This window comes from Passer domesticus, chromosome 2 (genome assembly GCF_036417665.1).
Source record: "Passer domesticus isolate bPasDom1 chromosome 2, bPasDom1.hap1, whole genome shotgun sequence".
NCBI classification, from domain to species: domain Eukaryota; kingdom Metazoa; phylum Chordata; class Aves; order Passeriformes; family Passeridae; genus Passer; species Passer domesticus.
In genome coordinates this window covers 58,455,126-58,480,824 of record NC_087475.1, presented here as the reverse complement: position 1 = coordinate 58,480,824, position 25,699 = coordinate 58,455,126, and the positions used below count along the sequence as shown (strand labels likewise).

Sequence of the window (25,699 nt, the reverse complement as noted above, 5' to 3'; positions counted from 1 at the left end):
CTTTTGGTCTGTAGAGAGGGTGAAATTTGTCTTGGAATATTGTGGAATTTCTACCAGTGAAAGTTTCCAAAAACAGTAATTGACATCCTGCAGAACAGCCTGATATCATTGCCAAAAATCAGCTGTCTACTTTTAAAAAATTCTGAACTGTGTGTAAAAATATTGTGATTGTTTAGCAATGGTATTTCTCAATTTGGTTTTCCCACTGAAAGCACTCCAAATCATGTGCTGCTTTTTCACTTCCCCCTCCTCCCCCTCTTCTCCCTGAAGTGGGCTACAGAGAAGAGTTGGAGGCAAAAAAGATAAATATCACATGCTGATGAAAGAATAATTTACTATACACAGCAGTGAGGTAAGAAAATGAACACTAACAGCAACAATTTTGCAACAAAAGTGTACAGAAGAGGCAAGTAATTCACATGCAAATGCTCAATGTGGAGCCCAACAATATTCTGGCCCTGAAGAGAGCCCTTATCCCAACCCTAGAAATGATGGGAGGTGCTATAGAATAATCTGTGGGGTCCTGGCCATGCCCCCTCCTGGCTACTGTCCTGGCCAGAACCAGGACAGTTATCCTGTGCCATATAGTAACAATTTATTATAACCGATGTGTTACACATACAGCAACTGGAGCCAAGAGCTCCACATAATATGGCTTTGTATCGCTTTCCCAAATCCCATTTATAACATGCAATATTCCTACAGTGTAGCTGAGTATATGAGCATTTTTAGAGAACTTGCTTCTCCTCCCAAAAGACAACCCTTATAATTCCCTTTGGTATCATATTTTTGATTGCCATATCATGGTTTGGGACTAATTAGTTGCCTCTTGTGCCAAAGATCAACATGGTTTGCACAAGACTGGCTTTGCTTGTTTGAACCTGTAGCTGTCGCGTTCTTTCTTAATGGAATCATCATCTGCCTTTGAAGCTAGATCCCTTCTGAACCAATACCTTCACAGTCTGACTCTGCCTCTTACAAGGAATTGCTAAACTGTAGCTGCTAAGCAATGTAGGCTCACTGAGCTGAGCATCTGCCAGGAGCTATTTGGCATACGGTCAGGATGAGACTGCCACAGAGGCAATGTCAATAGACAAACCAACTTCTGGAGTACATGTGCATCCTTTGCCTTATCTGTATGCTGTGCCTATGTGAATTTTATGTGCAATCTGGCCAGCAAAAGTAGAGACAGGCATTTCCCTGCTGCCTGGTTCTTTGCTGAGATTTTTTCTCCAGCAGATGTTGGTGAATCTTCCCACAGACTTTGTTGTAAGTACCATGTCTGTGTCTTCTTCTACAGATAAAAGAGAAAAAAAAAATCCATGATCTTACCTCTAAAAACACTACAGAGCTCTCCAATTAAGTCCAAAACTAGTCCTTGTCTCTGGACAAGGACAGTGCAAGATTCTGTAGAGCATTTCCAGCAAGTCTGAAGTGTTAGTGAACCCACCCTTTTGCTATGCTGTCTTCAGAAGAGAATATATCAAATAATTGAGTTTTAGAAGTGCATTCAAATTCTATGGATGAGTTCAGTCCTTGTGTGTACTCTTTTTCTCATGAGTAATATCACATAGACAATTATTGCAATACCAATCTTCCTCCACAATCAAGGAGGATGCCAAAATATCTGGGAAATGTTTTCCTTTTGTAATCATGGTGACCATGCTTTATGGCTTCATTTAAACACTTCTACAACAAATGGTATTCTCTGTAAATGTATCTTTCAGCTGAACCAACAAAAATGTATATGAATTTAATGTACAAAATGTTTAATATGATTTCTGACATAAAATTAAAGCAGTAATTACCTATTACTTTTACCCTTGATCTGGTTAGTTAGCAGAGGATTAGCTCCATTGCATTCTTTTCCTAGACTATAATTTATCTACTTAAAACATCAGAATTTATTAAGGAGTTGACACCCATGAAAGCCAGAGAGCAACAGTGACTACTCACAAGAGAGTCATGGCACCTCTTTGTTTCTTCAGGAGGAGAGCCCAATACAGAAAAGGAAGAAATCTAAAAAAAAGAGAGAAAAGAGTGTGTGCACTTTTTTCTTCTACAGAGCTAATTGGTTATATCTCAGAATGATTCAGCTGAAGTAGATTCCTTCAGAATATCTGGGGTCCTTTCCGGAGCTCTTCTGAAGATTTATGACATTTCTCATCAAAAGTTTAGACTCCACACTAGATCTCAGGAAAGCTGGCTGTATCTACACTCTAAAATGTCAGCAAAATAAATGCCAGACCCTGGAAGGTGTTGCTGTATCTATCAGTCAAGACTATAATTTGACATTAAGAAACAATAAGGCAGCATGATGCCCCACTATTCTCTCTTGGCCCATGACACACTTCTTAAACCCCTTCTGCACAACCCACTTAGGCACATATGTCCTTTTCTCCCATCTGCTCAGCATTTCACCATTACCTCCAGCGTCTGTGTCTAATTCTATGACTGGATGCATGCATAGCAGCATTTAAGTATCTTAAACTCCTACTCAGATTTTTTTTTCAGAATACAGGTTTTTATTTGTGTAAACTCAAGATCTGAAAGTCTGCCTGTTATATTTTAATGAAAGATTAGATACCTGAGCCTATCAAAGATGAAAGCCTTCACAGATATTGGTTTACTGGACAACAGCCATTGATCCAAATTCCAGTCTTAAACATAACTAGTAGAGGACAGAGTTCTTTCTGCTAATAGAATATAATGGAGTCTCATATCTTTATAAAAGCCCTCAAATACTGGCATAAATTTCAAGAAAATACAGTATTGTATTTTATTTCTTTACAAGTTTTTTTGGTGACTTAATTGGCTGAAGATTAAGTATGGACTATGAAAGCAATTATAATAATTCCTGAAGAAACATGAAACTAAAATCTTTACATACAGCTGAACCCATTTTTCTCCTAATAAAATTTCCATTTAGAGGTTTGTTCACAAAAGTTAAGGTACATTGCATGAAATTCCTTCTCAAAGATAGGGTAGAGAAGTTGAGAGAAAATTATCAATAACAAGGTAGGGACCAAGTAATGCAAAATTTTAATTGGATCCTGCAGACAGATCCTTAGAGAAAAGATATAGAATTTGAAGTTGGTAAACCCTTTCTATTAAACTCTCTGTTGAACTAGCAAAAATTGAAAACTAAACACACAACTAATTGTCCTGGGCTCCATTTTAATAAGCTGTATAGGGAAGACAGAATTAGAGTAGAGCAATGCAGTGTGTTGGGAAATGGGTAAGTGCACTGGAGTGAAAATGCAGCCAAATGGGTGCAAAAGTAAGTACTATTAGAATATTGGAGCTGACTCATCCTTTCAGCAGGTGATGGTGCCTGTGGCACTGTCAGGATCACTCCTGGCACTTGAAGGATCATTTTGGAGGGGAAAGCAGCAGTAAGAATGCAATAATGGCAAAGACGGAAAGTGCATGACACAGTAGTTCCCATGTTTTCTGAAATATCTACACATTCCTAGTCATAGTGGGCCTGACAAAGAAAAAGCTGCTGTCACAATCCTGAAGGGTTAAATAGGAGATTTCTGTCCTGCAGTAAACCATGCCAGAGACAGGGGAAACTGGAAGGGAAAGATAAGAGGAGAGCAGATGTTTGACACTCGGTACCAGAGAGGAAGCCTATACAGTGGCTGCTGAAATTGAGAGATCCCCTGTGAGAACCATGTCTTAGAAAGCAGCTGCCAAGTCAAATAGCCATTAAATCTCAGCAGAAACAAACATCATCGCACTGCGCTTTGTCTCTTTAGTAGACCCAACAGCAGTTCACACTGGGCAAGTATCAACTGTACCAGACAAAGCCTGCACGAAAATACAGGCCAGAGTGACAAAAGCATGCACTTTCAATTAAGTGGTTTGAAATTAAATGAAAAATGTACTGGGAAAAAGGAGTGAAAAAGTTGGCAATCTAGCTTGTGAATTGAACTTATGTTCTTTTCCATGGATAATACCTTATTACTCTGCCTTGTCTCCACATTTTTCTAAGGAGAATTTAACTGACATTATATCTTTGCTAGTGCCAAATCTGTCTTCCATTTAGGGATAATAGGGATTCTTCCCATCTCTGGTCCTTTCTCAGTTGCTCCTGAATACCTGGGCAAGAGGGCATGTAATTACTTCATGGATCTGGTCATTCTCTGTGCGCAGACAGACCCTGTCATAAAGTAAGAGAAATGAAAAACACACAATTCTTCCTTCCACAGAAGGCAACTGTTATATATTTTGTTGGGAAAGAGAAAAAAGCTAGTTATGCCAAGGCACTCATCTAACTTCAGTGTGGTAATCAGTAACCAGTATGGAGTAAGAGGAGAGAGATGGACTACTGCATCAATTCAGCCGATACCTAGAGTAACATAGAAAATTTTCTCTTCAAGTCAGAACAGAGGAGTTAAAAGCAAGTAAAAACTGAAAGAGAAGGTTCAGATTATGGACTGTGCAACCATGCAGAAAGAAAACAAAAGTCAGCTTTAATATCAAAAAGGGAGGATGTGCTGCTGGTACTAAAATGTGTTTTCATATTCAGAAAGTACATTAAAGTACAAAGTACATAAAAAGTACATTGTCTGACTACAAAAACCTCCACACTTAAAACAAACAAACAAAGCCATAGCTATTCCCACCTCCTTCCTGTGCACTCTCTTTACCATAATAATTCAAGATATTTATACTGTATGCTGTATAAATCCCATTTCTCTCCTGCTTCTTCCAACTACTATCACCTCCGTTTCAGTTGAGGGGAAATAGAAGGTAGGGTCCTACTCACAGTAATTGCACAATGCTGTTGCAGACAATCCCTTTTTCTTATCTGGCTAATAAGTGGAGCAATTAAGTTCCCTTTCTCCAACAGGAAATAGGAAGGACATAAAGCATACTTCTTGAAAGGCCATGACACGTGACAACCACAGAAGATGACTTGATGGCCACTTACTCTTTCTGATTTCAGATAAGCTGTCCTAAAGAAATCTGTATGAGGATATCCAGGATTGAGAAAGCAACTAGATCTAGTAATAGCTACACAGGTAGAAAGTAGAAGGAATAATTGCTCTTTGACTGATAGATTTGAGGGAAATAGTCTTAAGGATAAGAGACAAGAGACTTGGAGAAGTGCTAATGATAAAAAAGTATTAAAATGATACCTCCATTGAGACAGGAACAAGGAGGTGATGAACTTCTGAGGAAGAACAGGAAGAAGTTTGCAGAACTTGGAGAGAAGAGACATAATAAGGAATTTACAGATGTCCTTTGGGCGCCTACTATGCTGAGGCCAAATCATGTATTGCTGATTGAGGCTACACATGCTTGCAGGAGCCAGTGCATTACTTGTTACGAATAAAAATGACATATGGGAAAAAGATTGCATGAATAGCGTATAATATGAAATTAACTGTAATTGGGGTAGATGTATGACTAAGGGCAAAGTGAGAACAAGCAAGGAAAATGCTGTGGCCCAAATCCAACAAAATATTTATGCTTTCAACTTCTAACTGCTAACATTAGATGGTAATAGCTTTCACAGCAGGTAAGCTCATAAATCATTTGTTGAATCTAAGCCTAAGGCTGTTGCATGCTAATCCAATGATTTTAAAAGCAAGGTTTAGTGAACGTATTTACAAATTTCAAAAATATAGTTAATAGTATCAAAATAATGCAGGCTGAGGGAACTGTGCTTGTTCCTACTGGAGAAGTGATAGCTTTGGGGAAAGCCAACAGCAGTCCTCCCTTTCTTGTGAGGAAGTAAATGAAGAGTATGGAGCCAGTCGCTTTGCAGCTGTGCAAGAGAGGAAGACAAGAGAGAGTAGGTGTAATTTGAAACAAGAGAGGTTCAGGCTGCATGTCAGGGAAAACTGTTTCATGATGGAGACAGTCAAGTGAGGAAACAAGCTGTCCAAAGAAGTCATGGTCCATTCCTGAAGATCTTCAAGGCTCAGCTACACAAAGTTTTGAGTAACCTCGTCTGGTCTCAGAGCTGATCCTGCTTCAAGCACAAGGTTGAAATAAATGGTTTCTTGAGGCCCTTTCCAAATTCAATCATATGATCCCATGAAAACATTCCCACCACTTCAGTGTGCGATTGCTGCCTTATTTTATCTAGGAAATATGCTAATTCTATCTTTTATATTTTATGAAGGCATGTAGCTATGTATGTTTGCCCCAGCTAAGGTGTTTTCATTCATCACATATCCTGTTTAATAACTTTTAGGGTAGGAATGGACATACAAGGAGGTGGAAAACAAAAAAATAATAGTTTTAGTGAGTTGTATGTAGTATATGTATATGTACCAGTGCAATAACTCTTAAAGAAGGATCTGGGGGTCAGTCAGAAGAGATGAAAAAGAAAAAGTTAATAAAGTAGAGTGAAGCTCCAGATTGAAATATGTTTTACATTCATGTGAAGTAACACAAGATTACAGGAAAATTTGGCTTGTATTCCCAATAGTATCAATGTTAGTGTCTAAGTAATCTCCCACAGAAAATAGAGGGAAGTCTCTAAAACATTGAAAAGCAAAAACCCCAAATATTCCCAAGCTAGTGAGCAGGAATTTTCTGGACTATTTTCTTACATATGGTCATTTAAAATACACTAACCTGCATATTAAAAGAGCCAGTTTAATTTCTGCAAGTTGACAACTTGGATTTTATGTGATACAAATTTTGAAAAACGTAGAAAGACTAACAATTTCAAACAATGACTGTGTCATGTCACCATGACAAATACTTGGTGCCATGAATAAAACATAGGTACTTTATGACTATAATAACTGAAAAGTAGGCATAAATATTCTGAATCAGCTATAAACCTACCAAGATGATTTTCTGATATTGATATTTTTTTTCTTCTGTATTGATGCATTTATAAGCTACGTCAGTCAGTAAGTACTCTCAGAATGTGCAAAAGCTCTTTAGGAGCCATTAAAGCATATTGAACTAATGACCCATGCATAATCAAAGTGTCTCATACACTTAATGATGGATCCTTCATTCTACTTTCTTTGAACACATTGCATTTGATTTTCCTTTTGGTAATAAAAAGTGGACATTAATTATCTCAAATAATATAAAAATCCTATTGAAGGTCTGCATTATAAAAATATTCTTTTTATTTTCTTTTTATTGTCTTTGAAGATTTGGTTAAAATAAGAACCATTATTTTTCCTAATTTGTTTTAAGAACCTGATTCTTTGTCCTAGTATAGTTCAATAACAAATACTTGAGTTGCAAATTTTATCATCTTCTAGTTCCCTTCACAATCATTATTGAAATAGCAAACTCATATCTTCATTCAAGGAAAAACAGATCCTTGTTGCGGAAGATGTAAGAAAAATAGAGGTGTTTCCTTCAAATGCGGATTTTCAAAAGCAATGTTCACTAGCAAAAATATTTGAGAATGGTTGCTGAATAGGATGTTCAGAGGTATTGATGGAACACCTGATTATAATCAAACAGACATCTACTCTTCTTCTGTGCACTTTCTAAAGCTAATCAACAGCAAATCATCTTCCTGATCAGTCTTATACCAAAAAAAAAAAATCCTAGCCCACACAAAATAAAGCACAACCAAAGTAACAACAACAAAAAAACCCAACAACAACAGCAACAAACAAACAAAAAAAAACCAAACAAACAAAAAAACCCCAAAAACAAACAAAAAACACACACAAAAAAGCCCAAACAAACAAAGAAACCCACTGCCATAGATCTGAAGAAAAAAAATACCAAAGGTGGATTGAAAGAAAGTTAACAGATGGACAGTGAAATACTTGTGACTATTCCTGGATTACACAGAATATTTGTTGCAGAATCAGGGAATCAAAATTTCAAATCTATTGTGTTGCCCAAGCAACCAGCTCTCTGTGGCTAAAGAATTGAAACTTATATATCTATGATTCTGTGAAAAATGTTAAGTGATAAATAAATACAGTTTTATATTAGCTTGGGTTTTTTATCCCATTGCTTCCCAGTACAAGAACATTAAAAGGAAAAAAAAATTAAAAACATTTCTGACTGAATATTCAAACCTGTTGTCAAAACAGGAGTAGAACAATGAAGACCATATGGAACAGGTCTGGTTCTGACTTTTCTAACTTGTTGCTTTGCCTCCTTCTACTTCACACTTCACATTTAATTTCTTGGAGGATGTGTGGGGGCATTGTTATGGTAAACTGTCAGCCTCTGGAGTCCTTCAGTGAAAGCAATATGATGTTTATGTTAATGGTTTTCTTTTTTCTAATTTTAAGGGGTTGTCTTTATGCTACATTACTACTACATTTCATGATTATAATAAAAAATTCCTGATAAATAGCTAGATAATAAATCTTTCTTCTCCCACCCCTGCCTAAGCTTATATGAATAAGTTCCTGGGTGATATCATGCGATTTTCTGCCTCCACACTTCAGTTAGGTGGCAAACATATTTTATAATGGGAGATGACTAGTTTGATGACTCTTTCAGGATTTTTTTCAACAAAAAAGAATCTTTGGTCTTGCTACCCCTACAGTTCAACAGCACTGAATCTGTTAAGTCCTAAAATTATGCCACAAAGCCTATCTGTTTATCCAGCTTCTCTCCAAGGAGGTTAGTTAAAGAGCCATATAATTTTGCCTATGGCAAATCAATCTGCTTTCCTCAATAGCTGCAGTATGTCTTACTCTCTCTCCCTTTTCCTTGAGGGACAAATACAGGAATGCTGTGACATTTGAAGTAGCTTATGTTGTTTTCTAACAAAATTGTCAAGACTTTGTAATATAACCACTTTAGATGACGTATTTGCTTAACAAAAAAAAAAACCAACAAAAAAACAAAACACAAAAAAACCAACCAAACAAAAAAAACACAAACCAAACAAGCAGGTTGTGGTTTTGTATTGTTAATTTTCTGATCTTTATCACTGAATGAAAATTTGATTTAGTATTTCTGCTCAAATTTATCAAATTTCTCCCTGAACAACAATCTGTTTAATGGAAAGAAAAAGAGTAGCCTTTTCTTGCAATTGTTGTTTGTCTTCTTTAAGGATTTTTAAATATTCATTTTACTCCAGAAACTTTCTAAGCATGATTCACTTGCCTAAGTGTTGAGAAAAACTGCAAACATCAATACCAGTCCCAGCTGAAAAATCATGTGTGTGTGCTATATTAACCAGTTAATACAGGAGAAATATCTTTCTCTCTTAATACCATGTGAAACAGAACAGTTTAAAAAAGTGGAGATAAGAACATAGCTCCCAGGAGAAGCATCCTTGTATCCCATCTGAATATAAACAGCATCAATTTTTATTTCAGTTTTTATTGTCTGCTAGTTATTGTATTAAACGTCAAGACTCATGCATGGATTCCTGCAGATAGAAGATAAGAAGTCAAACAAGTTCCTATGGAGATCTGTTGGATGCTGCTGAATTATGACAAAATTCTTTTATTGGGGTACTTAAACTGTTGGGTTTTTTTTAACTTAGACATCAAAAAATGTAAACAGGATTATGCATGAATAATACTGTAGTTAATGGGAATTATACCGCAAAAAGCTGGATTTTCTCTTTCCTTCATGCAGGGAGAATAGAAATCTCCATACTTCTGTCTTTGTGGATCTGTGCTTTTTTGAGACTGAGCTTCAAGTCAACCCTAGTTTTAGACACAAATATTTGTTATTCCTGAAACTTGAAAAATAATAATATTTTTCCTTTACCCATGAACTTAAATTGAAATTACTAACTGCTTTGCCTAAAAGAAACACCTAGTAATTTATTTATTCCAGCCAAGTTATTTTAGAATTCAGGGTTTCAAAGGACAAGCCTCATTTTAAAAGAAAAAAAGCCCACAGACTTCCTGCAAAAGATTTTTATTTGCCAGATGTACAGGCTACTACAACAAGTGGCTAAACCTGAAAAAAAAAAATGTTGTGCAGCATTTTAGAGCTTTTAATTCTGTGATTGTAAAATATCTGGGAGTTTTGCCAGACTCAGTCAAAAGAAGAGCACAGCATTTTCTCATCACTAATAACAATGACCTGAAGTCACGTTGAAGATTGTAAGGTCAATTTCCCTCTTAAATTGAAAAAAGAAAATATGAGAACAGATGTGGGTAGTTGCTTCTGTATTTATAAATTGCATGACAGCTGGGTTAGGCTATATCATCTCCAGTTTCTATGCAGTTAAGGTATTTTTATTGAATCATTCATACTAATCAGATAGAAGTGTTAAGGCACATCTTTAAGCTATTACATAACATGAGAAAAGCTGCCAACTTCATGGTGTACATTCAAAATTGAACATTTTTCTTCATTAAATATGTCCAGGTAAGTTTACCATGTGGCATGCACATTTCAAAGAGAATTTTCTGGATTTGAATGACTGGTTCTGAATTGATACAGCATAAAGGCATGTGATGATAAAATGAGTTCATTAAAAAAATAAAAAGTGAAAATACATAAAGTGTTAATTATGTAATACCACAGATTTGTTTATTTGGTCTGTTTGGGCTTGTAGGGTTTTTTTTGTGGGTCAGTTGGTTTTGGGTTTTTTTGGTTTGCTGTTGGTGTTGCTTTGTTTTAGGGTTTGGTTTGTTGGTTTTTGTTGTTTTTTTTTTTTTTGTTTTTTTGTTTTTTTGTTGATGTTGTTGTTTAAAATAGCAGAAAGAGTAGCTGTGCAACCAACACCCCGATAACAATTATTTCATCATTTCAGGAGCATATAATGCACAAAAACTCTCATCCTGTCCTATTTTATATATTAACCTGACCATTTTATCAGATACATAATTTATTATTACTGAATCATTATGTCTGTCTGCTGAAAAACAAATTTGCACAAGATACGCACTAATATTATTGGCCACTATTTCTTTATATTACATTTACATTAAAATGCCAACCATCCTGGTTGACAGGATCTAGGCAAATTTTTCCTTTAAATCCCAGCACTTTATTTCACCCTTATTGGGTGAAGCATTTAAGTCACATTTCACTGCTTTCTACTGTGCAATCCATTTTGTCTAAACTACACATTTTATAATAACCGTTGAGCCTAGACCTAGGAGAACAAAATAGAACCTCATGAGCATAATTTATCTGAAATGTCTTATATGTCTGTTATGGAATGAGATAAATCTTTGACGATTCCTTCTGTCTCCCTGACATTAGGAAAGACTAGGTGAATAGTTAGACTTAAAAGATTAACTTCTAACACTTGTATTAAAATACCAAGCATAAGCTTAGAAGTGAAGTTTCAATTAACTAAGAGATAAAACAGTTGTCTAATCTTCAGCCAAGCATTTGATGCATAGTTTCTTTAACCTATTTGATGAATACATCAATTATTTCAGAAAAGTATTTTGGTAAAACACTTTTAATAGCTAAACAACAACACTGCTGGCTCACAGATGTCTTGTTGTCCATCAGGATCCCCAGTCCTCCACAGAACTGCTTTCCAGCAGGTCAACCCAAACAGAGGGTTTGGTGGCTGTGCAGAAGTGGCAAAGGCAAAAATAAGATAAACAGAATGAATCAGTTTTATTATAGAGCCTCCTCTCTCTTTGAGTTTCAGAGAAATCGGTAAGATAAGTTAAAGCAGCCCTCAGGCAGCTTAAGCTTGTGCAATCAGCCTTTACACAGCAGATTGTCCAAAGTCTCTCTGTCCCTGGCAATAAAACAAGGGCCACATTTACAAGTGGGTGACCTGTTTCTGAATGACAACAGAAATGTTTAGAACCAGACAAGAAAAAAAGAATACTTTTCACATTACTCGTCACATCCTTTATAAGGTATTTTTCAAGGATGAGAGGTTATTTATTACAAACAGTACAAGGAGAGGACTCCCATGCCACAGTCAAAGTCCCCAAGTGCGGCACCATGTGCACATAATTCTTGAGCCCAACAGGGGGGGATAGTTTTGCTTCCTCACTCCATTTCAGTAGCTGGAGCCCCTTGAGGAGATGGAGGGAACAAAAGATGCCTGGATCCCTTTACAAGACCAGCAGCAGCATTTCCTCCTCCTGCAGCCCTGTCAGCCTCCCAGCTGTGCTGCATCGGCTCAGTGTTGCTATTAGGGCCTCTGGGCACTACAGTAAATAGCGAGCATTAAAGGATATAACACGCAGCAAAGTCTAACAGTGTTCATGCGTCACTAATTACCATAATGAGAAACTTGCGGCACATCAGCCAAGAAGAATTTGCATTGATTGTTTTTTTTTTCCCTGTTCTTCAGCTAGAACAAGAAGAATTCCCTTGGATCCCCACTTGACCTTGAGGGCTTCTTCTCCTTTTTTTGCATGTAGATATTCCTTGGAGGTGCATGTAAGGCGGATGAATAAACACAGATTGAATCCCAGAAATTATTTGTTTGTTAATAGGCCTTCCTACTGAGAGTGTATATGTAAATTCTAGTTGTGACCAAAGAAAATAAATGGTCAAATTTCATCTGATTTCAGTTGGCACAGGCATATTGAAGAGCAACTGCTGTTTTCAGCAGTTCCTAATTCACTGTAAGGCCCTGCTGCATGTTAGCTATTGATCTTAGATGTTTCTGCTGGTGATTACAAATAGTGACTCATGAAGTATGGATTCCTATTCCACTACAACAGGGTTAATGTTAGAATTACTTGAAGAGTAAATGCTCATGAAACACCGCTATTAGCTAGAACAACTTCTTAACAACAGGGTGTTTTGTAAAACCTGTCTTCTGTGATGAATCTATGCTTACCAGAGAAAAGGCAACAAGAAGAGGTTTCTGGAGCACAAGATATGATACTGAAAGGCCTCCCAGGCCATTGATTCCTATTCTCTGCTCTAACAGGCATTTCCTGATTCTTATAATCCATTCAAAAATGTATTAAGCTCCACTTTAAAGCTACTTAAATTATTTCCCTCTTTTACTCTTATTGGAAGGCAGTTCCAGACAGGTGGAAGGTGGCTAGACAGTTGTATTGATCTCTAAATTCTCTGGAAATTCTATTTATAACACGTTAAGCATTTTGTTAAGGATTTCCAAGTGGGTGTTTCTGATGGCTCAATACATAACAATTGTTCTGCTGATAACAATCCTCTGCGTGTTTAATTTATAATGATCCATTTTATTTTCCTTGTAATAATAGCAGATTGCCATTTCATGCAGCTGTTACATGCACTTTATGAATGTTCCACTGCCTTTTTTAAACATAATTGACTAAGTCCTTTGAGTTGCCAAGCACCTGATCTCTGATTCCAGTGAGAGAGCCTTAAGCAATACCCTAAGGTAAGCCCTGTACCCAAGGACCTTGTTTCAGGTATACATACTTCTTTTCCTTAGTCATGTATTTTACACTGATTCATACAGGCTGATCGGAATGAAAAGGGGCTTCTGGAGATCATCTAGACCAGCTTCCCTGCTAGAGCAGATTGCACAGGATTGTGTCCAGGCTTGTTTTGAATATCTCCAGAAGAGCATGGGTAGCATGCTCTGGGTAGCATGTTCCAGGAGAGCATGTCTGTCACTCTCACAGTGAAAAACTTTTCCTTATATTCAGATGACACTTCCTATATTTCAATTTGTCCATGTTGCCCCTTGTCCTGTCATTGGGCACCACTGAAAAGAATTTGCTTCAGTCCTCTTGACTTCTGCCTGAAAGACATTTAAATGCATTTCTAAGATCCCTCTCAGTTGCCTCTTCCCCAGGCTAAATAGGCTGAACTCCCTCAGCCTGAGGGAGATGCTCCAGTCCCCTAATCATCTGCAGAATCCACTGCTGGGCTCTTTGCCACAGTTCCTTTCTTTGGACTGGGGAGCACAAAGCTGGACGCAGCACACTGAGTGAGGCCTCAGCAGGGCTGAGTAGAGGGGCAAAATCAACTCCCTTGACCTGTTGGCATTGCTCTTCCTAATTCAGCCCAGAAAAAATTGGCCTTCTTGGCCACTTGGGCGCACTGCTGGCTCACAGATATTTTGTTGTCCTCTAGGACGCCCCCAGTCCTTTTCCACAGACCTGTTTTCCAGCAGGTCAGCCCCCAGCCTGTACTGGTGCCTGGGACTGCTCCTAACCAGGTGCAGGATCCCACATTTGCCTTTGATGGACTTGGGTGGGCTCATCTCCAGCTGGTCCAGGTCTCACTGAATAGCAGAACAACTTTCTGGTGTGTCAGCCACTTCCCCCAGTCCTGTATCATCTGCAAACTTGCTGAGGGCATGCTCTGTCCCTTCATCTAAGTCTTTAATGAATAAGTGGAATAAGACTGGATCCAGTACAGAATGCTGGGGAGCACTGGTAGTTCCAGGCCTTCTGCTAGACTCTGTGTCACTGACCACAGCCCTCTGAGACCTACCATTCAGCCAGTTCTCAATCCCCCTCACTGGCCACTTCCCTACCCTTCTTTTTCTCTACATGCTTATAACTGATATCTGGGATGAATAGTCCCATCACCTTACCAGGCATGGAGGTGAGGCTGACAGGCAGTCAGCTTGCTGCACACCCTGCTCACTGCACTGAGGATCTCAATTTCCACCTTTTAATCATCACTCCATACAAAACTTTCCTTCTTTGAAGTTCCTTTCCTTTCTCATTCAACCTGCCCTTATTGGTGAGATTAAGGTCTCACACAGCACCTGTTTTCATAGCCCCTCTATTACTTGGAGAAGGAAGCTGTTATCAATGCATTTCAGACACTCCTACAATTATCTGTTATTAAATGCATTTCAGTAACCTTCTGGATTACTTATGCCTGGCTATGTTGTCCCTACAACAGACATTACGTTTGTTGGAATCCCCCATTCAGACCAGGAACTGTGATGCTCCTATTTATCTATAGAGGGGCTCATCTGCTCAGTCTTGCTGGTCATGGTGTGTAGCAGATCCCCATTATAATATCACCTCTCCCTCCTCTCTCTTTAATCCTGATCCATAAGGTCTCAGTCAGTTCCTCATCCATTCCCAGGTAGAGCTCTATGCATTCCAGCTGGACAAAAAAAGGGAAAAATAAATTACTCTAGATTGTTTAAAGAAAAGTAAAACTTAGCTCTGTTTTTTTAATGTACCTGAATATAAAAAGGCAAATGCCATGTATGGTAGCAGTCTATTAACTTCCTGTAGTCACACTGGCTGTCATGACTCATTTGACTGCCCATCAATTCTGAAGTGTGGTTACAACAATGACATTTAATCAACAGAGGTCTCCACTGCATCATCCCCATGAAAGTAGGTTCTTACTGCTGTATTGTTTCTTAGCTTTAAGAATCCAAACTGATCCAGCATTTGGTCTGGCCTCACATTTGAAGGAAGCAATGCTCTTACACATATACTTTTTTTAACATAAAATAAACATTAGCAATGCAATTTGGAAACAACTTAACCTACATATCAAACTGTAAGTGCATTCTGCATCTCACTGGTATCTAGAATACCTGATGATTTTGACTGTTCCCTTTCTGCATCTGTCTCTGACACTCCTACCATTATCTGTTATTAAATGAAAACCTGACCCCTTTGAAGATAATGGAAAAAAAACTTCCAATTTTTAATGTGAGTTATTATCTTTCAGTAAGGTTACTGCATGGATCGAATCTTTGTGCTAACAGCAAGTGCTGTCCCTTGACTTGAAAAGAACTCTGCAAACATGTAGATGCTCATGTTATTATATCCTGTAGAAGGATGTGAACATTTTACTTTGAAAAACAGCCTTAAAAAATAACAGTTAGTAATATATCTCATTAGACTGCTGTGAGATCATTCATAGAGTACAAATTAGTATTTGTACTGTGAAGCACCTTTGGATCTTTGGATGAAAGATGATGTGTTTAAACATGAAGAATTAAATAATCTCTCCATGGAATTTTTAAGAATAAAAAAGACAGGCAATATAGTTTAATTAGTAAACTAATAAAAATTAAAAATGCTTAATAATGTACAATTTATATTTCTCAATGGAATCCCATATTATGCTTAGATTATAGTCAAGATAATATTATTAGTATAATTACTGAGTCAAATTAATCATGACTGAAAATCTGATTATCACAAGGGATCATGCTGCTACCATAGGCTTCACTTTACTTTTATCTTCTTATTACAACACCAAATTTCTCCCTCTATGCAGAGGGTGTACACGATTTTCAATTTTCAGAATCTTCAGACTGCTGCTTTGATATTCTAATGCACATCTTGTGAATGACGGGCCTCAAATTAATTTTTTCTTACAACGAAGAGAATACAGACAAGGACAACTGTTTTTAATAATATTATTTACAAAGTGATAATATGCAATTTGTTACTTGTCAAAACAGCAGGAATTATGTTCTCATTCTATGTTAAATACAATTAGCTAATATTTTCCAAAGGGTATGCAGACAGAAGAGGTGTCTCATATTTTTAACTTTGTTGCAAATTTCATTGTTTGCCTTCATTTGTTCTTTCCCTAAGAATGCAAAAATTTAAGTTATGATTCCAGTATGCTCAAATAAATCCATTATAAAGAACTTGGACTTCCTCAGCCCTACAGGCATTCATGTTCAATGTATGTACACATCCATAAAGATCTTTTAAAAGAAATAATTATTAATTAGATTGTGAATAATGAAATATTACATAAATTTTCTTCTGAGATTATTAAAAATACCAACCAACAACACAACCCCTCAAAAAAACCCCAAACTTCTAGCCTTTGTATTTTTTAAACATTTTTTTCCTCAAATAAATTATGTCTAATACACTATAAATATATTTCTTTTGGCTAATTAAAGCAGTTTCCAGTATATTTTTTTGGGACTAATGCGTTGCTTTGATGGTCTTGCTTAATGGAAAGGTCTCTGCAAGTCTTTTGTAAAAATAAACCCTAGCCTAAAGAGCTTACAGTAAAATGATGAGAAAGGTACATGAAATAAAAAGCAGAAAAAGAAGAGCAAAATAACAGCCTGGTGACATGCAATACATTGTAATATAGAAAGGTTGTGGGTACAGTTGGGTAGTAAATCAGACTAGATCTACTTTTCTAAGTGCATCCTGCCCAGGGAGGGGAAGCCTGGTAGCAAGCCTCAGAAATAGTCTCCTTGAGGGCAGAGTAGTTGTATTTGCATGAGCAGTTCTTGGCTTTAGATCCTTTCTGGGCCTAGCGAGAGAGAGGGAGTGTGTATATAAATACATATTTATGTTTTCATTGGTCTGACTGTGTCAGTGTGTATGTGTATGTATATATATATAATTATTGATTTGAGGTTTGAGGAAAGAAGTTTAAATAACATGTCAGAAATAATGATAGAATTGTGTTTTATCTCACCTGAATGTCTTTTTCTAGCACGAAAATGTGGCCGCGTATCACATATTTCGAGGCAGTGATGAAGGACACCGAAGTGTAGGAAGTTTCCCAGCCTGGTAGACAATAATGGACTGGGCAGGGCAGGGGGAGAAACTAATCTGTAAAGTCTACAAAAACATTTGTTGGGGTGTGCAATCCAGAGAAATATACTTGGATTTAATGTAGGAAGGAAGTGTTTGGGTCAGAAGAGAACTTGCAAACAAACATTTTTAAACAACTGGCAGCCAGTACACTAAGACAAAAACTGAGCAGGAGAAACAAATTAACTCATACTTAACTAACACTAATGAACTACAAGAAAGCCACTGGAATCAGACATTTCTATAACGATCAATAGTATGATAATTAATACAAAATAAATATAAAAAGATCACGTCCTTTTTTATTATGAGTAGAATTCAGTTCACCTAGATTCAAATGTCTAATAAACTTCAACATTATCTTATTCTTTTTCGAATTTTAAAACCAGAGTTAAGAGGTTGAATATAGAATCTCTCTGGAGGCACTTTCACTCCCAGTGAGAGACACTGTCTCTGGAGAAGACTGTTTTGCTGTACTAACTATGGAAAAACCTAAGGCAAGACCAGTCTTAATAATTAAGTCCTTGATTTCAAACATCTATAGATGGTTGGGCACCTGAGTGAGGTGATTATGTGCTACAACCCTCACTCTTGCTTCTCTTTATATCTCAGAGATAACCATGCCAATTGCAATTCATAGCTATGTCAGGTGTTCCAGGGAGAAAAAAAATAAACAATATCCACTAAATCAACCACAAAAATCCCAAAACCAGACTCAGCATGTGAGGGAGGAGCCAAGAAGAAAATGGAAGAAAGGGGTCCTATGACTTCTATCCAAGCAGTACAGATCCCACCAAGGCATGTACCTTTCCGATTACAGACCATGTGGAAATGCAAATCAATAAAGGGACATCTGCTGCTGAGATACCCCCAATATTTAGCCAAGATTATGAGAATCATGGGGGAAGTAAATGAGTCAAGAGGAAACCAGATACAGCATTTTAAAGACCAGGACATAGACCTGAGTAATTATAAAACCTGATCTGGTTGGTTTTTTTATGAATTTTAAATTAGCTCTCAAAGATTTGAATGCTGAAGCAGTCCAGGGAAAAGAAGCTAAAAGACAGGCTTGTCCTCACAGTGCCCAGGCAATAGAAATAAGGCAATAGTAGTAGGTAGTAGAAATAAGAATGCATGCCCAAGTTTCCTTTCCCTTACTTTTCTTTTGGTGTCATGATGTTTCTATTCTTGAGCATAAAATACAAAAGAGGCTTAGTGGTAAGGGACCCCAGATTCATCATCTAACTCCTTTTCTGAGAGGCAGAGTTGGAGGTCCTTTATGCTAACATGACAGACAATTTTTTTTCTCAGAAAAGTGATTTAACCAATAGGACACAGCGCAGAAGAATTTACATCTGTGATCTCTGCCAGCCTAAATATTACTCATAAATCTTGCATATCTTTCTGCTCAGCACAACAATCTGGTGAATCTCCTTGGAATGTGTAGTAACAGGACATTAAATTGAAAAAAATAATTTATCATGAATATAATTAGTCTGCCATCCTGCCATTTTCTTAGACCAAAATCTCTCAGTTCTGCCCAGTTTGTTTTCTTAAAGGAATATTTTTCTTAAAGGTATTCTTAAATACCTTTAAAAATCTTAATTTCAATTTTTCTGTGCCTCAGTTTTCTGTTTTCTGTCTTACAACAATAATTTTGTTTCTCTGTAAAAGTAAAGAAATTCATATTTGTAAACTGCTCAGACACTCTTGTAGTGCAGGCCAAACAAGAACCTACATAAAAAAGGTAAAAAAACTAAATGCCATATATTTCCAATATGCCTCTTCTTCTATTTATGAAAACACAGAGCATAATAAAAACTAGCAGACAGAGATTTCTAGAAAACCTCTTACTGCCTAAAATAATAAAGAAGTTGTTTGATCATACTACAAATGTTACGCAAATGTTTCTGTCAAGGTCAGATTCTGGCAAGTGTCATTTTCTATTTGCTACATGAAATACTGTGTTCAAGTTACTGTGCAACTACCCCAGGGCTTGCAGAGATGTTGCATGTAACTCTTCAGAACCATTTTATCTAATATTTTTATCTACATTTGTTTTTCCTTTGTTCTGGCTCTACCTGCGTTTCTTCCAATTGTCCATTTCAATTTATGTTGGCCCAGTCTCGTTCTAAGTAAGTTCAATATGCTTAAAGATGCATCAGTTAATACCTGTTTAAAGTATACTGGAGAGGAGACTCAAAGCTACACAGTCATTTTGTATATGATACACTGTGCAAATGAAGGCAGGCAGAAGAGTATATAATTTATAAATGAGATTCCAAGGAGTGTATCCCAAATGGATGCTAAAGAATACAAAGCATGTGTATGAAAACAAGCAAACAAACAAAAAGCCCAAACAAAACTTTTCTTGTTTTAGGTCATTTGTATGTAGTGACTCACAGTTCTACTCTGGAGTGAAACTTACCCGCATTCCAAGGTTGAGGGTCACCTGAACAGCTTTTATATAATACAATATTTTACTGTTATGTTCTAATAGGCAAGAAACCTTGTAATGAAAAATCTACTTTATGTTAACTGGCAGAATCCATTAAAAATACAAACTTATTAATCCCTCTCTTTTACTTTTTCAGTAAAAATAATACTTTTGTTTCACCAAAGCTTCCAGCTTTCTGCACGTTTCACAAACTTTTCCGTTACAAGCTATGAGATAAATTTGATCACTTCTGATGACATTGTTATCACAAAGCCACTCTCTGATATGAATATATAATAGCTGATGCATTGGCTATGTTCTGTCATTCAATTGCCATTTATTTTATCATTTCAAAGACAATTTTTAAAACACAAGAAATCATTGGCACCACTACATAGGGAGAGAACTCTAATCTTAACAAGGTATAATCTTTTTACAGCTGTTATTATTTTAATCTTCTGTAAAGAAACACCAGTTAACCTGGCTGCTGCCCAGGTCGCCTCTCTTTGACAATGGCCAAGGATGACAATTTTCTGAAGAATGCACTGACACTCTGCTGTGGTCTGATGTGCTGCTGAATGTGGGACACTGCAAAGCTAAAGTGGGAGCAAAGGTCATGGATTAGAATGAATTAAGCAAACGTGGATTAAGAAAGATCAATGAGCAGGGACACAGACTCATCAGGCTCTGTTTAGATAATCTGCTTGCTCTGACTAACATTTTCTTCCGATGTTACAGCTGAAGAAAATATACTTGAAACTCACTCTCATCAGCTCCTGAGAAACTATCTGTAAATCAGGCAGACAAGATAGTACCCTGAAATGTAAAAACTCAGCCAAGGACTGATATTGACCCTGATCCTCAGATACTACAAGTACTGTGACTGAAAAGACAGGTCTGAAATCCTAGACGATGAAACCATCAGGTCAGTTGCTCTGGCTCAGTCAGTGTATTACCAAGGAGGAACAGAGAGAGGCAACAAATGATACTGTACTAAACTGTGGAAAAGGGCATTCTCCAGTGCTATGCTTTATTAGTGATGACAGAATTGTTGTCAGAAGAAACCTGTCATTTCAGAGGAAATAGTTTGTAGAAAAATATAATCCTACAAACTGATCAGAGAAAATTCTCAGGGTCATAAAAGCTGTGGGAAGAAGTTGAAATGAGTGAAGTTCCCATAAGCCACACAGAGAGAAATGACATGAAGAGTGTGAAGAGAAGCATTAGGATATTTACTGACTAAGAGAAGTCTCATAAGGAATTTGATCTGTCAGTCAGTAGGAAAAAAGACAATGTCCCAACTCCTGTGCATAAGATTGATATTTCCTACACTGAGATCGACCTTTTATTGATATATATTCCACTCACTTGCAAAGTTAAAAAACCCAAAAATGCAAAATCTACTGAAGAACTGAAATGAAAATATAGCACACATCATACTATAAGGACCACCTCAGAAGTGATGATGTGTTCTGAACATGTCTCACCCAGTGTGACCTCATAAGATCTCAGACCCTAACCTCAAACCACTTTCTCTTCCCTAAATGACACCTAGAGAATGATGATTCTGTATAATCTAGAAGCAGAAGAAACTTGTATAGTCAAGATTTTTTCTATTGTTGCAGGATTTTTCTTAATGACGCGTATTAACTGATTTGTTTCACTAGCTATGTGACAAAGGTACTAAAGAATCTTACACATAAACCAGTGAGATTTCTGCTTAAGTTACAGTGTACAGACAGAAAACTACCTATAAAATTAGAAGAGTTGATTTCTCATAAAGTTACTAATGGAAAAATACTTTCCTATCAGGGAAGATCTTAGCAACTGCAAACTGTAAAAAAATATATTTAACTTCCTATCTCTGTTCATAATTCCACAGGACAAGGTCAGTTCCACACAAAGGAAATGTGAGGTATATGAAGAAGATACTAAAACCAGAAAACAGTGTCAAAACAATCCTTTGTTCACATAATGAATAAAGCATTGAATTTGTCCCTTCCAGATGGCTAGAATAGAAAGTGACTTGCTTATGTCTAGAAACTTATTTATTCTTAAAAGAATAAGAAACTTCATGATTTATATTTACCTCATACACAACTTGGTTTTGTATTTTTTGAGGGACAGAAAGTAAAAAAAAAAAAAAAACCATCAAAATCAGGTAATTCTTTTTTCTTCTTGTTTTCCCTTTTTCTGGCATTCAGTGAAAGATGCAGGAAATAATTAATGCAATGCTGGACCTGAATTCAGTCCAATATAGCTACCATAAAACAGCAGATCATATCAGAACAAGGATTCACCAGGTCCAGCATCCTTCCTTTAACAGTCATGAGTATGAGGGACTGGCATGCCTAGTGTGTCCTTTCTCCTGGTGTGCACTTGCAGCAGTAAGATCCCATGGGACTACCTGAGATGAAGGCTCCAGACTTCTGTGTTCAATAGAGAAAATGGGGCTGACCACAGTCCTTTTAGGATTCTAATTACACTGTTGGCTCCTGAAACATCTTGCAGCAAAGAGTTCCACAATTTAATTACAGGAGTGATATGACAAAGTACTTCCTTTGTTTATTCCAAAACTGCTGTATAAAACTTGCATTGAGGGATCTCTAGATTTTGCATTGTGAGAAATAATGAACAGCTGAACAGTTTACCATACATCTGAGATAAAGACTACATTATAATTCTTCAAACAACTTGAGTTATCTGGTTTCTCATCAGGATCTCCAAGAACAGAATACTCTCAAAAATGTGCATAAACATATGAAAAATACATTTGTGTGAAAATCACAATATCTTGAAAGGAGAGAGAGAGAGAAATTATGGCAGCTATTTGTTCATGGGTTCATGGTTTGGGACTTAGGGTTTTTTTTGTTTTATATTGAATAAGGAAGTCTTGCTTCTAGCCATTTGCACAGACAAATTTTAAATTATTTAGTTGTGGGAATATTCTAAGATATGCACATTTTTAAAGAGTATTCTGTTACTGTAAAATAATTCCTGAAAGTACAAAGTTCATAATGTTTATGATTACAAATTCCTTTTGCAATTTGCATAATGCCTTATTCACTCCTTGATATTTAAGGGCACTTATGGAGGGAATGTAAGTGTTATTACAGTGAGTGACATCCCATATGGCAAGTAGGATCAGCTGCAGCTTTGCACACTGTTGTAATTTTTCCCCTTTTACTACAGTTTTGCATGAAGTAATGTTTTTTCTGTGGTTGTTCAACAGTCTACCATTTAAGCCTGCCATATTATAAAATGCCATTTTAAGGAGCTGCAGCTGAACCTGCTCCCCATAAGTCTGCATTTATTTCACAGCTGTCTATCACACTGTCATCTCACAGGTGTATTCCAACTTTACAATTTTCCTGGGCCTCATCTTGTGATGTAAGAAAAATGTATTATGCAAGATGAAGAAATGGCAGCCAAAAAAGTAAATGCTGCTAAATGTCATTTTACAATACAACTTGGGCATGTAAATGCAGGTAACCTTAGAGGATGATAATATTTGCACTCTCAGCTAAATATGATGCGTAAATGATAGTGGAAAGGCCAGATCCTGAAAAGTAAGAGTCCTCTTGAGGGCAAGTAAGAAATAGAAAGGAGGTGCTGGAGTGAGGGGGGGTGGGGGGAGGGAGGGGTGTGCAGTGTCCATTAAAATAGGAGAAATTTGGGGGTTTTCTATGCTTCTGATCAACTGTCATCAATGAAAATATTGGAAAATAGAATTAATCTGGAGGTTATTTTCTGACTTAAGTGGAATTACAGGTCTTTAAGTGTCGTCCTTTTTCTCCATTCTAGAAGAGTATCAGAAAATAAGCAATGTAGACTGTATAAGCAAAAAAATAGGAAGAAAATATATTAAATATTGATTTAAAATTTAAGCATAATAACACATTTAATGAAACACTTGAGTATTTCTTCAAAGTTCAAACAACTGTGAAGAATATTCTCTGTTCACTTCATTTCACTACACTACATTTCACCCTTCCTCTTTCCTCCTCAACATGCCATGCCTGTCTTTCTGTTTGCAAGTCATCAGCAGTGATGTGACCATTATAAGATTCCATTTCAAGGTCAAACACTGCTGTATGTCTACATGAAACACCCCTTTGATTCACTTAGGCTGCTGATATACACAGGTACACTGGGAGGAAGACAATGAAAAAATAACTAAGGAATATTTTAATTTTTTTTCAGTGGGATGTGCAACTGGTCAGAATTTTTTTTTTTTTTTTTCAAATCTCAGTTTGGATTTTAGATCTCCCTTAGAAAACTAGTTTTATATATGAACCAATCAGGAAAACTGTAAAGGTCAACAACTAACAAACTCCTCAATAACAAAGTGTTTAAAAAACACTTTTCTGAATTTGAACGGTCATGTTAATATAAACATTTTCAGTGTGTAACCATATAGAATTACAATCCAGTGTTATTTCTAAGTCAAATAAGACTTCTTGGGTTTGACTTTTTGAAAATTAAAGACTGGGTAAATGTGAAGATAACAAACATTAAACTCAAATGTAAATGAAAGGGTGAAATTAAAATACAAATATGCTTTAAATTAAATAAATCACCATAACTTGTTCATAAATTTGGAGTATAGGTCATTATAATTGAATACATTTAATCTTATATTCTCATTTCATATTACTTTGGTGCCAGCACTGACTTACAATAAAACTAATGCCTTGTTTATTCTTAAGCTAATTGAGGGTAGATATGGCCTGATGATTTTAGTAAATTCTTCACTAATTAATAATTTTGAAACTGTAACAAGAAAACATGGCTTTATATAAAAAAGAATAGAAAATACTGAAATTGTTTTATAACTGCAATTGAAGTTACTGTTCCTTATCAAGGCCTTTACTCCTTGCTTTACCTTGCTTGTTTTCATCAACTGGAAGACAAAGTAGATTAGTAACAAAAATCTCTGCAAAAAGGAAAGTTAAAAATCCTACTCCTTCATTAATGTGTGTATTTCTTGTCTTACTTAATCTCTTTTAAGTACTGATTTATCAAATATTTTCTGACTCTTGGTTAATAACTAGAAAAGACAATCAAAATATCTTTAAATACATATCTTTACTTTTCTATGCAAACAACAAATATCTTTCTTGACAATAGTGTGGTTTCTCTAATTAATTACCCATAGTAAATTCCACTAACGTGAAACGAACACCTAAGGCCTATTCAAATTTTTTTACTTGGAAATCTGAAAGCCTCTTAAAGAAAAAGATTCTTAGAGAAAACAGTGTTTTCTATTAGAATTCAGTTAGAATTATGTTAATTTTGTGCAGTTATGGCCACTTGCTTCTTTTATATGTTTTCATATTAATTTCTTATTGAGGGATTTGCATATAAATAACAACAGCTGCAAGATTTATAGCTTAAAATACTGACAAAAATATAATAGAAAGGTACTGAAAAGTCTATTGCAATTTTATGATGCTGGCTTAAAGCTATACTTTCCTCCTAAAGATTTTAATTCCACTGGTGAACTTACTTGTTATTTATACAGGAAACAAAACCAGTTCCTCTTTACAAGCTTTACTTTCACATGTATAATAACAGCTGCAGATACTGTCCAAGCTGAGACAGAAAGGGGGTAATTCATTTGCTCACTCTGATCTTGTATTTCTATTAAATTTAGGTAAGTTGGCAAACTAGGAAAAAGAGAGCTACAGAATGAAAAAAGAAAGTAAATGTAATTCTAAAGAAAACAGCGATTCAAAAAGAAAGCGATGACAGCAGGTTACTGAAAAAATATATACTGTGATATCCCAGAAAACTTTCTATTTTCAATTTGTTTCAATTATTTTAAGGATAGTTTCTTCTTTTTCTAAATGATCATTAATAAATAGGTCTCAAAAGGTTACAATTTCTATTGAAAATCAATTGTATC

The 25,699-nt window shown here is 36.3% G+C and overlaps 1 long non-coding RNA gene across 2 annotated transcripts in view; it reads right to left on the bottom strand.

Annotated features, from left to right (window-relative positions):
• Positions 1–25,699, bottom strand: part of LOC135293951 (uncharacterized) — a 71,018-nt gene that overhangs the window by 10,305 nt on the left and 35,014 nt on the right. Inside the window, exons 4-5 of one of the 2 annotated variants that reach the window (XR_010356074.1) lie at positions 1,957–2,019; positions 561–1,294 (exon numbers count right to left, since the gene is read on the bottom strand). This is a non-coding gene — a long non-coding RNA (uncharacterized LOC135293951). Of the gene's footprint in view, positions 1–560; positions 1,295–1,956; positions 2,020–25,699 lie in introns of those variants that run through there. The other variant, XR_010356073.1, reaches the window with a different exon arrangement.